We start from the raw sequence: 12,000 nt of genomic DNA on the forward strand, positions 1-12,000 counted from the left end.
AGTTGTATTGTGAGATGCTGGGAAATTAAAAGCCTAGCCCCCTCTCCTTTTCTTCTGTAGTATGAAGGAGACAATGACTGTTTCAGCTGCTGAAGCCTGCAGTGTAGATGCAATTTAGAAACAAAGGCTGTATTCAGATGTCATGAACAAACCATAATTTGTTCACAGCATAACAGGTCTGAAATCATTGGGCTTGCACACTTCCTACTTAACACAATTATTAATACACTAGGGATGATCAGGCAGCAAATTGATTTTTTAAAGCCAGGGATGTATTTATGATTCAGCTCCATCTGAAATTCACAGGAAAAGGCAGCAAAGGGACTGGAGCACCTTCCCAATGTGGAAAGGCTTGGGGCTGTTTAGTTTAGAGAAAATACATGACAGAAAGGGGACATGACAATTTAGTAAATAATAACTTAGAGAACCATGCATGATCTGGAAAAAGAGAGAGAACATTTCCCTTTCCCCAAATAATAGAATTCTGATGGACAATAGATTCAGGACAGACAAAAGAAAGGATTCATGCACTGCACAATTAACTTTCCTGCTATCCCCGCCCCGCCATCCCCAGCTTTATGCCATCTGACCATCATGTGGTGATCCTTGACTGCTTATTCAGCTGTCTTCAACCTGGGCCAGAACTTTCTCCGTGGCGGCCCAGGCTTGGTGGAATTCTCTGTCCAAAGAGACCAGAGCCCTGAAAACTTTTGCTCAGTGTAGAAGGGCTTGCAAGACGGAGGGCACTTTCGCACATGCAGAATAATGCAATTTCAATTCACGTTCAATGCACTTTTACAATTTATTGTCGAAGGCTTTTACAATTGTTTTACACTTTTACAATTGTTTGCAAGTGGATTTTGCTGTTTCGCACAGTAAAATCCAGCTGCAAAGTGAATTGAAAGTGGATTGAAAGTGGATTATTATGCATGTGCAAAAGTGTCCAGAGATGTTTCACCAGGCTTATGACTGAGAACAGCAATGGTTACAATGAAGTGCTGATCAAATATGACACACACACCCTCATCCCTCTTCTGCTGGTCTCTTCACCAAATTCATCACTCTGTTGCCACTCAGATTTTTCAAATGATCAGTTGTTGATTTTTCAGCTATAATAAGCTTCTTTTTTAAAAAAAACTGTTTTCAAATACAATCTAAACTTTAATTTCTTAAAATTGAACTTGTGGATGACTAATGAAAAGCTGCTTATCTTTGTAAAGGAAAAAAAACACTGAGAAACGATTTGGTTAGTCATCATATAGTGCAATATTATTTATGACTTGATGTGGAAGGTGAGGAAGCAGGAAGGTACCCCAGGTGTTCTCCACTGGTCCATCTGGATGACCTTTACTTCTGTTTTATGCTCAGGAATGACCCAAATGGTTCAATAGTCTACTGAATTATAAATGTGTATTACTCTGCCTACTAATAAAGAACACAAACATGTACCTCTGTTTCATGGGAAGCAGAGTTCTGCCCAGTAACTGTTACTAGTAGTGGCGTCTGACCGAGTTCTTTGTAGCAAGTGGGGGAATGTCTCCAAGGGACAGAATAAAATTAAAAAAACAATATTTGTGTGGGGCACAGGAAGAAGCACTGGGATAGGATCCAGACCAGCATTTCAACATGTGCTGAATGGAATTTTCCTGTCTACCTTCTCCAGCACCTGTCCAAAATACCCTCCAAAATTCTAATAAAGAGAAAAGAGAAAAAAGTCACACAAAATGAAAACAAAGACAGTTGTGGCCTATAGAATGTAACAGTTCTGCACTGGCATAAGTTATCTAAAGGCAAAAGTGTAGCCTTCAAAGAAAACATAGAGGCACAGGCCACACTCACATTTTCCTCAGATGTTCTGAAGTCTGAAGGTCCCTTATAATTGTGAGAGAAGTCTAGATTCCACCAGGAGATTAGCAGCTTTACTAGGAATCTCAAACCCACCCCCATCCCCATCCCCATCCCCATCCTTGGTGGAAGATTCTCTACAAATAGCATTGCCAGCTCTAGGTTGGGAAATACCTGAAGATTTTGGGGGTGCAGCCTGGGAAGAATTAGGTTTGGAGCTGTGGAGGCTTATCTGGGGAATTCAGATTAGCCTGTACACTCCCACACATGCCAGCTGGCTGACCTTGGGCTAGTCACAGCTTCTCGGAGCTCTCTCAGCCCCACCCACCTCACAGGGTGTTTGTTGTGAGTGGGGAAGGGCAAGGAGATTGTAAGCCCCTTTGAGTCTCCTGCAGGAGAGAAAAGGGGGGATATAAATCCAACCTCCTCCTCCTCCTCCTCTTCTTCCTCTTCTTCTTCCTCTTCCTCTTCCTCTTCCTCTTCCTCTTCCTCTTCCTCTTCTTCTTCCTCTTCTTCTTCCTCTTCTTCCTCTTCTTCTTCCTCTTCTTCTTCTTCTTCTTCTTCTTCTTTAGAGTCCACCCTCCAAAGCAGCCATTTTCTCCAAGGGGACTGGTCTTGGTCCCCTGGAGATCAGCTACAATAGCAGAAGATCTTCAGGTGCCACCTGGAGGTTGGCAACCCTATCTCCCACTGGGCAGGGAATAGTTTCTCATCTAGCAAATTAATTCAGGAACTGCTGTTAAATAAACATAACTCCCCGGGATGAGGGGGGGAACTCATTTGATACGCAGTTCTTTGCTGGCCCTTCAGGAATGCTGATGCACTGTTTTCACAGTCCCTACAGAAGTCCGAATGCACATTTGGAAGGTCACTCAGGTTCCATGGTTCCTGGGCACCAAAGTTGGAGGATCATAAAACATTACTAGTACTGACAGACAAGGAATTTCAGACCATTCAGCTACAGTTGATGTTTGCACAGACAAAACTTCCTGTGTCATGCTGGGCTGGGGATGACAGCTTCATGACAGCTTGGTTTACACAGTGACAGTTGCTCAGTGATGTTCCATTCTCTTTCAGTAAGTGTTGCAGCTGTCTGATGCGTGAACTGCCACACTTCACAGAGAGGCCTTCTCCTTCAGTATGTGTGGTACATAGATGGCATAATATAGCCAAGTTACTATTTTTATTCTTGATCTTGATGTCTGGTGTCTCTATTCTAGGGGGTTCCTACTGAAAGTTGTCAAAAATGTTACCTTAATGATGATTTCCCCTTCGCTGCTTTCAAAGACCTGCTAGTTCTTTCTGTTTTGCTAGGGATGAGATATGGATTCCTAATCTGCATCCTACATCTGAGGTGCACAGTTGCCATTCCACCTGATCAAGGCTGAAAGGAAGGAGTTGTGGACCCACTGATAGCTTCCAGTTGCTGCCATTTTTTCATGCTGCCTCCCAGACAGAACTTTGGCTCCTTCTTCCCTTAGAAACTGGGGAGGGTGGGGTTCATGGATGGACCTCGGTGGGAGTTAATTCCACAGAGGCCTCCCACCAAAGGAACCATTTTCTCCTGGGGAATTGGCCTCTCTCTGGATATCACTTGTAATTCCAGGCTCCACCAGGAGGTTGATGAGTCCCAGGGGGAGGAGCTAAGCTCTGCCTTCAGAATGGCTCCACTTCCTCCTGCCTTCCCCCCGAGCAGACATAACTCCTTTTAGGCTTGAATCAGCAACCTGAGCTCAACTGGAAGGGGCAGGACAGTCAGATCGGGGTGAAGCTTGAGGCGGTTGACACTTCTGGTGGGGGTGGGGTGGGGGTGGCTAACTGGTTTGCTGCTGGAAAAACCTGTAGAAGAATTAGCTGTAGGTGTTTGGAGCTGGAAAAGACTCAATGTGGGTGTCAAGATAACATTCAGAAATGAGTTTGTGTTCAAAACAATGCCTCTGCCTACATGCATGTCTGTGCGTGAGAGAGAAAATATGCTTATCTTTCAGGCTTTGTTGATTCCCATCTGTACACATACTATCTTGCTGCTCAGTTTCTTGACAATACAGTGCATATCTAGTGCATGTATTTTGAGACGCTTGTCAGGCACATGAATCTGACGGTGGCCTTGGCCCCAGGAAAACTTCTGCCACAAGAAGTTTGTTTTACCACAAGACTTTTTTTTCATTTTCTCAAGAATAGCATTTGGTTCCCCCCCCCCCCCCCCCCCAGTCACATCCAATTTATGGGTCCACCTGGTGGGGTTTTCAAGGTAAGATATGTTCAGAGGTGATTTGCTTTTGCCAGTCTTCATCACAATCCTAGTATTTCTGGAGGTCTCCCATCCAAATATTTGTCAGATTCAACCCTACTTAGCTTCTGAGATCTGACAAAATCCGGCTAACCTGGACTATCCAGATCAGAGCGTTATCATCTATAAAATGGGACAAATGTGTGCTACTGTTTCTTCCTTTAATCTTAAACCGTAACCAAGGGAGGAGAATTGTGAAGAATATATTCCCCATGAATGGGTAAAACTGCCTTAAATTCCTACTGGCAGCAGCTCTTCAGAATCTACGTCATTTATACCCCACCTTTCTCTCCTGTAAGAACTAAAGATGGCTTACAAACTCTTTTCCCTTCCCAGCTGGAATGTAGGAGTGGGGGATAAGAATCCACTGCTCGTGTGGAGGAGCGGGAAATCAAACACAGCTCTCCAGATTAGAGTCCTACTCTTACTCAACCACTACGCCACACTGGCTCCATTGGGATTGAACCTGGGCTCATCTACATCCAAAGCAGATGCTCTTCTATTGAGCCACTGATCCTCCCCAGCTGCCAAACATCTGAGCTATCTTTTTGTTTTCTGCTTGTCTGCAGATACAGGGCTGGGCATGGCCAGAGATGTAAACCAAAGTAATGTAGGCCTTGGGTTGATAACCTCCAAGTAGAGCATAGAGCTTTTTTTGGAATTACAAGTGATCTCCAGGCCACAGAGATCACTTCCTCTGGAGGAAATGGGAAGGTGGACTCTGTTGCTTCACATTGGAGCTCTATGGCATTGAGGGTTGCGAGTTAGCCATTTGGTGTGCCTTCCTGTGTTCTGCTTGCAACAGTTTTGCTGTCAGACTTATGTAGGTCCTGCCTTTGGCTCTCCCTCCCTGTTCGTAAGAGTCTCTCTCTTTCAGTTGGTGCAGCTTTTCAGAGTATGACGCAGGTTTTTTGTCTAGTAATAGCTCTCCAGCTTCATTGGAACTGTTCACCTTTCCCATAATACCCAGCTAGCTAAAATTTTGGAATTTTGTCCAGAAATGTTGAGGGTTGACCCAATGATGTTTATATGTTCAATCTTTTCTCATTTTCCAACAATCCCTGACCTCTAAACATGCTTCATAGGTGAATTGCCCCAGCCAAGACCTTCAAGTGACTAACAGTGCAGTCCTAAGCAGTAGTATCCTTATAGTCAATGGGTTAGAATGATATGATGCTTAAGGGTTACTTTGAAAGTGTTCACCGTTAAATCTGTATTGAGCAAACGGTAACATTTGAAACCTGATGGAGCCCTAAGTAGGAAAATCAGCTAGTTTAGGGCTGTCATCATGTTCTGTTTGCTTCTAAGAAAAGTCGTATATTGTTGATTTGAGCTGATTATTCAAGACCTGCTCAATTGCCTTGCAAAAGAGGCATCTCTCCTGCTTCAGTGCATGCACAAACATCACTTGATGGGAATTTTAATATGTTTCCAGTGTTCTAACTGCTTTTTTCCCCACAGTATTTGGTTTTTGATGAACTTCCATGCAGTTTATTTCTAACTCCAGAAGTAGGGTTGTACCTTGAGCTCTGTTCTTTTTTTTTTTTTTTTGCTAAACCGTTTTCTGGCTTAGCAAATCAGGAACAGTGCAGACAGAAAGGTAGTCTGGTTATGGCAGTGGTGGCGAACCTATGGCACAGGTGCCAGAGGTGGCACCCAGAGCCCTCTCTGTGGGCATGTGCAAACAGAGTGCCCCCCCCCCCACATCTAGGCTGGCCTGGGCCGCTGGGCTTGATTATTAGCATTAAACCTAAGACCTAGTTTTGGGAAAGCAGTGTAGGTAACCCTGTTAAGCACTGTTAAACCCCACTGATTTTCATTCAAAGAACTAAAGTGGGATCCTTTACCTGGGAGTAAGCTCAGTTACTGGCAATGGGACTTGCTTCTGAGTAAACCCTCCTAGGGTCATGATTCACCCTTTGGAAGAGTTGCACGGTTGCTTCAAAGCAAAGCCACCGACTACCACCAAGCTTACTCCTGAGTAACGCAGGCCTCGGAGCCAACTGTTTTTTCCTAAACTAAAACCTCAGTATTCAGGTTAAGTTGCTGTGTTGGCACTTTGCAATAAATAAGTGGGTTTTGGGTTGCAGTTTGGGCACTCGGTCTCGAAAAGGTTCGCCATCACTGGGTTATGGCATTCCCTCTGTTGACTCTCTTCTTCTAGTTCCTTGGGGCAGATTCAAGAGCCTAAGAGGGAAGAGGAGAAGTTTGGCAGCTCAGTGTATGTGTAGTGTATGTGGTGTGTATGCGGAAGCAGATGGCAACCCCAGAGCAGACTGGGTTTTGCCTGGAAGGTGCCTCTTTCTCTGCCTGTTTATGAAGCCACTGGCTTTAAGCCTGCTAATGTTGGACTCAAGCTAATTCATGCCGTAGTGTCCTTATTACTATGTGTGGGTGTGAGAGTTGGACAAAGAAGAAAGCGAACAAGAATAAAGCAGATTCCTTTGAAATGTGGTGTTACGAGACAGTGTTGCTGATACTATAGACCGCAAAAACACACACACCCAAAACTCTGGGTTCTAAATAAAAACAAGTCTGAACTATCCCTAGAAGTTAACATGGCTAAATTGAGGCTGTCATACTTTGATCACATATTGAGAAGATGTGAGTCACTGAGAAATAATGCTTGACAAGAGGAAGAGGCATGAAATGAGGAAGACAACATGAGATTGATTGACTCTAAGAAGGAAACCACAGCCCTCAGTTTGCAAGACCTGAGCAAGGCTCTTAACAATAGAATGTTTTGGAAGACATTCCAAGAATTCATAGGGTTGCCATGATTTGGAAGTGACTTGACAACACTTAGCACACACAATGTTGGACTCTGTCAGCATTTGTTTCTCACATGGCGGCCTCTTTCTATATACATTTGTGGGTTCCATGTAGAGTGAAACAAGATGTTCAGAAAACACAAATGCAGGAGCTGAGGTAAACACAGATCAAGAAGCAAAAATAGTCCTAGAGTAGCCCAAGTTGAGTGGTTGTTGTGGTGCTACAAACCAGCACTTCAGGGGCTGCTGAGTTCTGCAGCACAAATGTTGGGTATTAGCTTACCCATTGTTTCCACCTGCAAACTGGCAGCAGTGTGAGTGGTGGCAATTGCTGAGCTGATATTAAGTGGCCCCTGGGGCTCTGGCAGAGTTGCTGGGGCTTGGCTGTGTGTTCTCTAGGCCACCAGCAGTCCTTCGGAGCAGCCATGCACCGGGAAATTTCCCTTTAAGTTAAATGGCCAGCCCACATCCTCAGCTCACGCCATAACTTCAGTCATGGGACGGAATGTGGGCTATGGGTTGTAAAGGAGATAGTGGGATGGGTACATTTAACCCATTGACCAACACCAGGCATTTATCACCCAGTCTAGATTCCCAGACATACTTCAATTGTCAAATGAGGGAAAGTATCGGGACTGGAGGGGATGCATAAGAAAACTGGTAGACAAGGAACTGACTGAGCCCTCTGCCCTCCATTTCTCTCTTCTAAATCACCCCACCTGCCATTTGTAAGTAACAAAGCAGTAGTCAGACTGTCTAGCCCATCACTTGCTGTCCAAAGTTGTATTTTTGTATGTGCGAAAATAGTCTGATTAGCACGTTTTCAGTAGCCAAAATTGCTTCTTGCATTTGCTTCCTTCTCTTGCATTCCTGATCCTGAATTGAAGTGGACCTGCAATTTGTGCAGAGCTAACTCCAAAGCAGAACGAGAAGAAACTTCTCAAAGAAAACCGGCTTTATTGTTAGAGCATGAAGCCAAGCTGCCTTTTGAGGATCCTGCTGAGAAAAACAAGGATGCACATTAAGATGAATATGTTGTACACGCTACACAATTCGTATGAGTTATTTTCAGAATAATTCTCTGCTGAATGAAGGTGTTCAAGATTTAAAGAAGAAGAACAGCATATAGCCCCCTTCTTTTTCTTTAAATCTTGCACACCTTCATTCGGCAGAGAATTATTCTGAAAATAACTCATACGAATTGTATGGTGTGTACAACATATTGAGTGTATTGTATAAAGGGAGAATAGGAGTCACTAATTCATCTTAATGTTTGTTTTGTACACTTGGGAAAGAGATATCTGCTCGCGCCAAGCTATTTTATGAGCCAGTCTTTTGTAGTCCAATTTGGATATACATAATTTTTACTGTACATTGGTGCAACTCTTTTCTTTTCCTGCAGAGCTGCTTTGTGCCAAATTGGGCAGTTCTTCAAAAGTATAGATTTTTCCTGGTAACAGCTGGAATTGCCTAAGGAGTATCCGGTTAGTTGTTTTAGAACTAGACAGCCGTGCATATCTGGCTGTATTGTGCAATAGGTAACACCATACTGGAATATGGTTATTGGTTTTTAAAAACATTTAAGCTCCACGCTCAGCCAAAACTGGTTCCTGAGGTGACTAGCGACATCATTTAAAAACAAATGAAATTGCAATACAGGAGAAACCATTTTTCTTAAATACTGAACATCTGAGTAATAAAGTATAAGTTAGGCTGTGTTGCTTGAATTCTGGACTATAGGTGACTTGGATGGGATTGGTAAAGTGCTTTGCAGAACTGTGATTGGCTGCTGAGTTAGTTGGCATACAGCTTCAGCACCATGTTGGAGGATAGGAAATGAAACTGTGTACTTTCAAAGTTTTTATGGTGGTTCTAGATTCACTAGGTTTGCTGCCATAAGGTTTTGTCCATGCTGCGAGCTCAGAGTGGCTGTGAAGTCCTGTTCTACTGATATGCCCTGGGCTCACTTCGCTTCAACACTGCCTTTGTGTTTACACTGGAGTGGTGCCACTTTAGCTAGGCAACAGCATATTACCTCCCTATGCCACCACCAAAGGGCCCAATCATAGACCTAAGCCATCCAGGGGTTTAGCTGGGGCTGCAAATCCAGTTGTGTGTATGGTTTCATAGGGCTGCAGAAACAGCTGGTTTTAAGTAAGAGGTCATATACAGTGCTGAGCAAGAAGGCCTTGAAAGATCTGTGGTTCGAGGCATATTTATCCAGACACTTGGTGGATTCAATTGGTCTTAATTCTGAATGGGCAGCCATAGGATCAGTCTGTCATTTACTTCTTTGTGTCAGTATGATTCAAATCAGGAGGTAAATCAAATCTATTCCAGGATGTAGGTGGATCTAAAGGGCTGTAGAATTCCACCAAGCAAGAAAAACTTTCCCTGAACATGGGCCTGAACTACCAAATCCTTTCCCCAAATTTGCTAATTTTTTAAAAATAGGGAAACGTTTCAGGTTACCAGCTGCCAGGTGGGGAATAGAGATTTCCTGGACTGAAAACTGATCTGTAGACTACAGTTCCCCTGGAGAAAATAGCTGCTCTGGAGTTGGCAATCCTAGGAATATTTGAAGTGCCCTTTTGTGTAGCTGTGTAAGAACTAGTTTGTTACTAACCTGGCTTCCTTTGGGCTAGATCAGGGGTCTGCAACCTGCGGTTCTCCACATGTTCATGGACTACAATTCCCATCAGCCCCTTGCCAATTGTTCATGCTGGCAGGGGCTGATGGGAATTGTAGTCCATGAACATCTGGAGAGCCGCAGGTTGCAGACCCCTGGGCTAGATCAAAGGAAAGGGGCAGAACCATGTGTTATGCTGGCAGGTGCAGGGTCCCAAACTTGGCTTACCAAGGTGAGGGGGAGGGTAGCTCACTGGAGGCCCTTTCTCCTTCTCCCTGGGTTTAGGTTAAGGTTGGAACACTCTTTGGGAAGTGTTGGGAAGACAAACAGCTACAAAGTGTTGGGAAGACAAACAGCTACAAAGATTGGCTACCAATCTTGATCCTTTTTGATCTGAGATTGCAAATGCCTTAACAGACCAGGTGATCGGGAGCAACAGCCACAGAAGGCCATTGCGTTCACATCCTACATGTGAGCTCCCAAAGGCACCTGGTGGGCCACTGCGAGTAGCAGAGAGCTGGACTAGATGGACTTTGGTCTGATCCAGCTGGCTTGTTCTTATGTTCTTAAAGGCTGAGGAAGGTAATACTTGAGCCTTTACCTTTACCTTATGAAGGTTTCTTCAAGTGTTTTCATACTGGGGTTGCCAGCTCCCAGTGGGAGAATACCTGGAGTTTTGGGGGTTGGAGCCGGAGGCTGGATTTGGGAAAAGGAAGGACTTCAGTTGGGTATAATGCCATAGAGTCCACCTTCCAAAGTAGCCATTTTCTTTAGGTTAACTGATCTTTGTTCCTGGGGATCAGTTGTAATCTGAGGAGATCTCCAGGTATGTCCTGGAGGTTGAGAACCCTACTTCATACATTAGCTTCTCCTAGAGTCTCATGCAGAAACGAGCATGGTCCTCTCCTCCAAGCCATGTAAATGGTTGCATTCCCTACTGTGAGACTAGGAAGGCACAGGTGGTGTCCCCTGGATATTTACCGGGTCATTAAACTCAGGAATTTTGGAACAACTTCAACATGCTCATAATTTGTTTGATTTTTAGCTTGAAGCTCTGGCTTGCTTCCTGCTTTGTCTGTTAATATGCTTTGCAGGTGACAAAGAGTCTGGCCTCAAAAACAGGGCCTCTTTGCTCCCATTGCATTTTATGCTGGCAGTTCCAGGCTTGCGGCATCTGATGTCAGCAGATGGAAAACTGCATCCATTTCATGTCAGGGATGTGATGAATGTGCAGTCAAATCATTAAGCCTGGGAATAAAAGACATGGGGCTTAAAATGACTCTTCCTCATTGTTGTAATGTGTAAGTGCAATGGTATGTTGAGAACTCTGGGGGAAAATTGTACTGTAATTATAGGTGTGATTCTGCTTATGACTTCAGTGGGGCATGCTTACCTTCTCGAATAGCTGCATTGCCGAGGGTTGGTTGATTCCCTGGTTTGTGGGATATGAGATTAAAAATGAAATGCCAATTTGCAGTTCAGTTTCCAGGTTTATTTGGGGCAAGTTTGCAAGAAAGCAAATTCTGTTGACGAGGGAGCTCTGGGAAGTTCTTACCATATTGGGTCCAGTGTGCTGTTAGCGACGGGTTCTAATCAGTTAACGGGACAATTGCCATAACTGGAAAACAGCTGCCTATATGGTGTTCTGGAGAACACCAGAAATGTACAAAGAGTTTGTGGACGAGAGGATTAGAAATGTCAGGCCCAATCAGATTGCAGATTGCAGATTGCAGGCCCAGGGGCAAGGAAGGGAGCTGGGTGAGGGAGGGAGGACACCAACACAACATATTGGGGGAAAATAGGCACCTGCTCCCAGCCCTGTGCATTGGCACAGCATGGGGATAGATCCCACATTGGGCAACCTTCCTGCACCCATTATAACCAAATCCCCCCAGCCCATCTGCTGGTGGAGAAACTGCGGAAGGACGAGTCCCAGAATCCCACGTGGGCAAATGCTGCTGCATGGTTCCCTTGCTACCCGGGCATGCTGCTGAGTGGCTCCATCCCCAAGTCCCCATAATGGAATCCCCAAACTAGAGGGGGAAAGCAGGCTCATAGGCGATCCTCCCTCCACAAACAGATCCTTCCCAGTGCCCAAACCACCATCTGAGCCACAGGTGTCAAACTTGCAGCCGTCCAGATGTTATGGGCTACAGTTCTCATCTCATGATGGGAACTGTAGTCCATAACATCTGGAGGGTCGCAAGTTTGACACTAGCTGTGACTGAAAGCAAAACTTAACAAGTTAACTGAAAAATCCTACCTATAACAAGCAAGGACAAAAGGGGTGGGTGAGAGGAGGTCAGTGGCAAAGGACCTATCCCAGGACCTATCCCAGTATCCCATTCTATCCCAGAATGTTTGGCTTCAAGAGTTGTAAAGTCTCCTGAAGCTTAAGGAGGCAGGGTAAAGCTTTTTAAAAGAAACCCTACATTTTTTTAAATGTTGTTCCATGATGAAAGAAA

At 44.5% G+C, this 12,000-nt stretch overlaps 1 protein-coding gene across 1 annotated transcript in view; it reads left to right on the forward strand.

Moving 5' to 3' along the window:
• LOC125442276 (tetraspanin-15-like) overlaps positions 1–12,000 on the forward strand; it is a 97,865-nt gene that overhangs the window by 26,668 nt on the left and 59,197 nt on the right. The window lies entirely within an intron of this gene.

Source organism: Sphaerodactylus townsendi, linkage group LG12 (assembly GCF_021028975.2).
Source record: "Sphaerodactylus townsendi isolate TG3544 linkage group LG12, MPM_Stown_v2.3, whole genome shotgun sequence".
Lineage (NCBI taxonomy): Eukaryota > Metazoa > Chordata > Lepidosauria > Squamata > Sphaerodactylidae > Sphaerodactylus > Sphaerodactylus townsendi.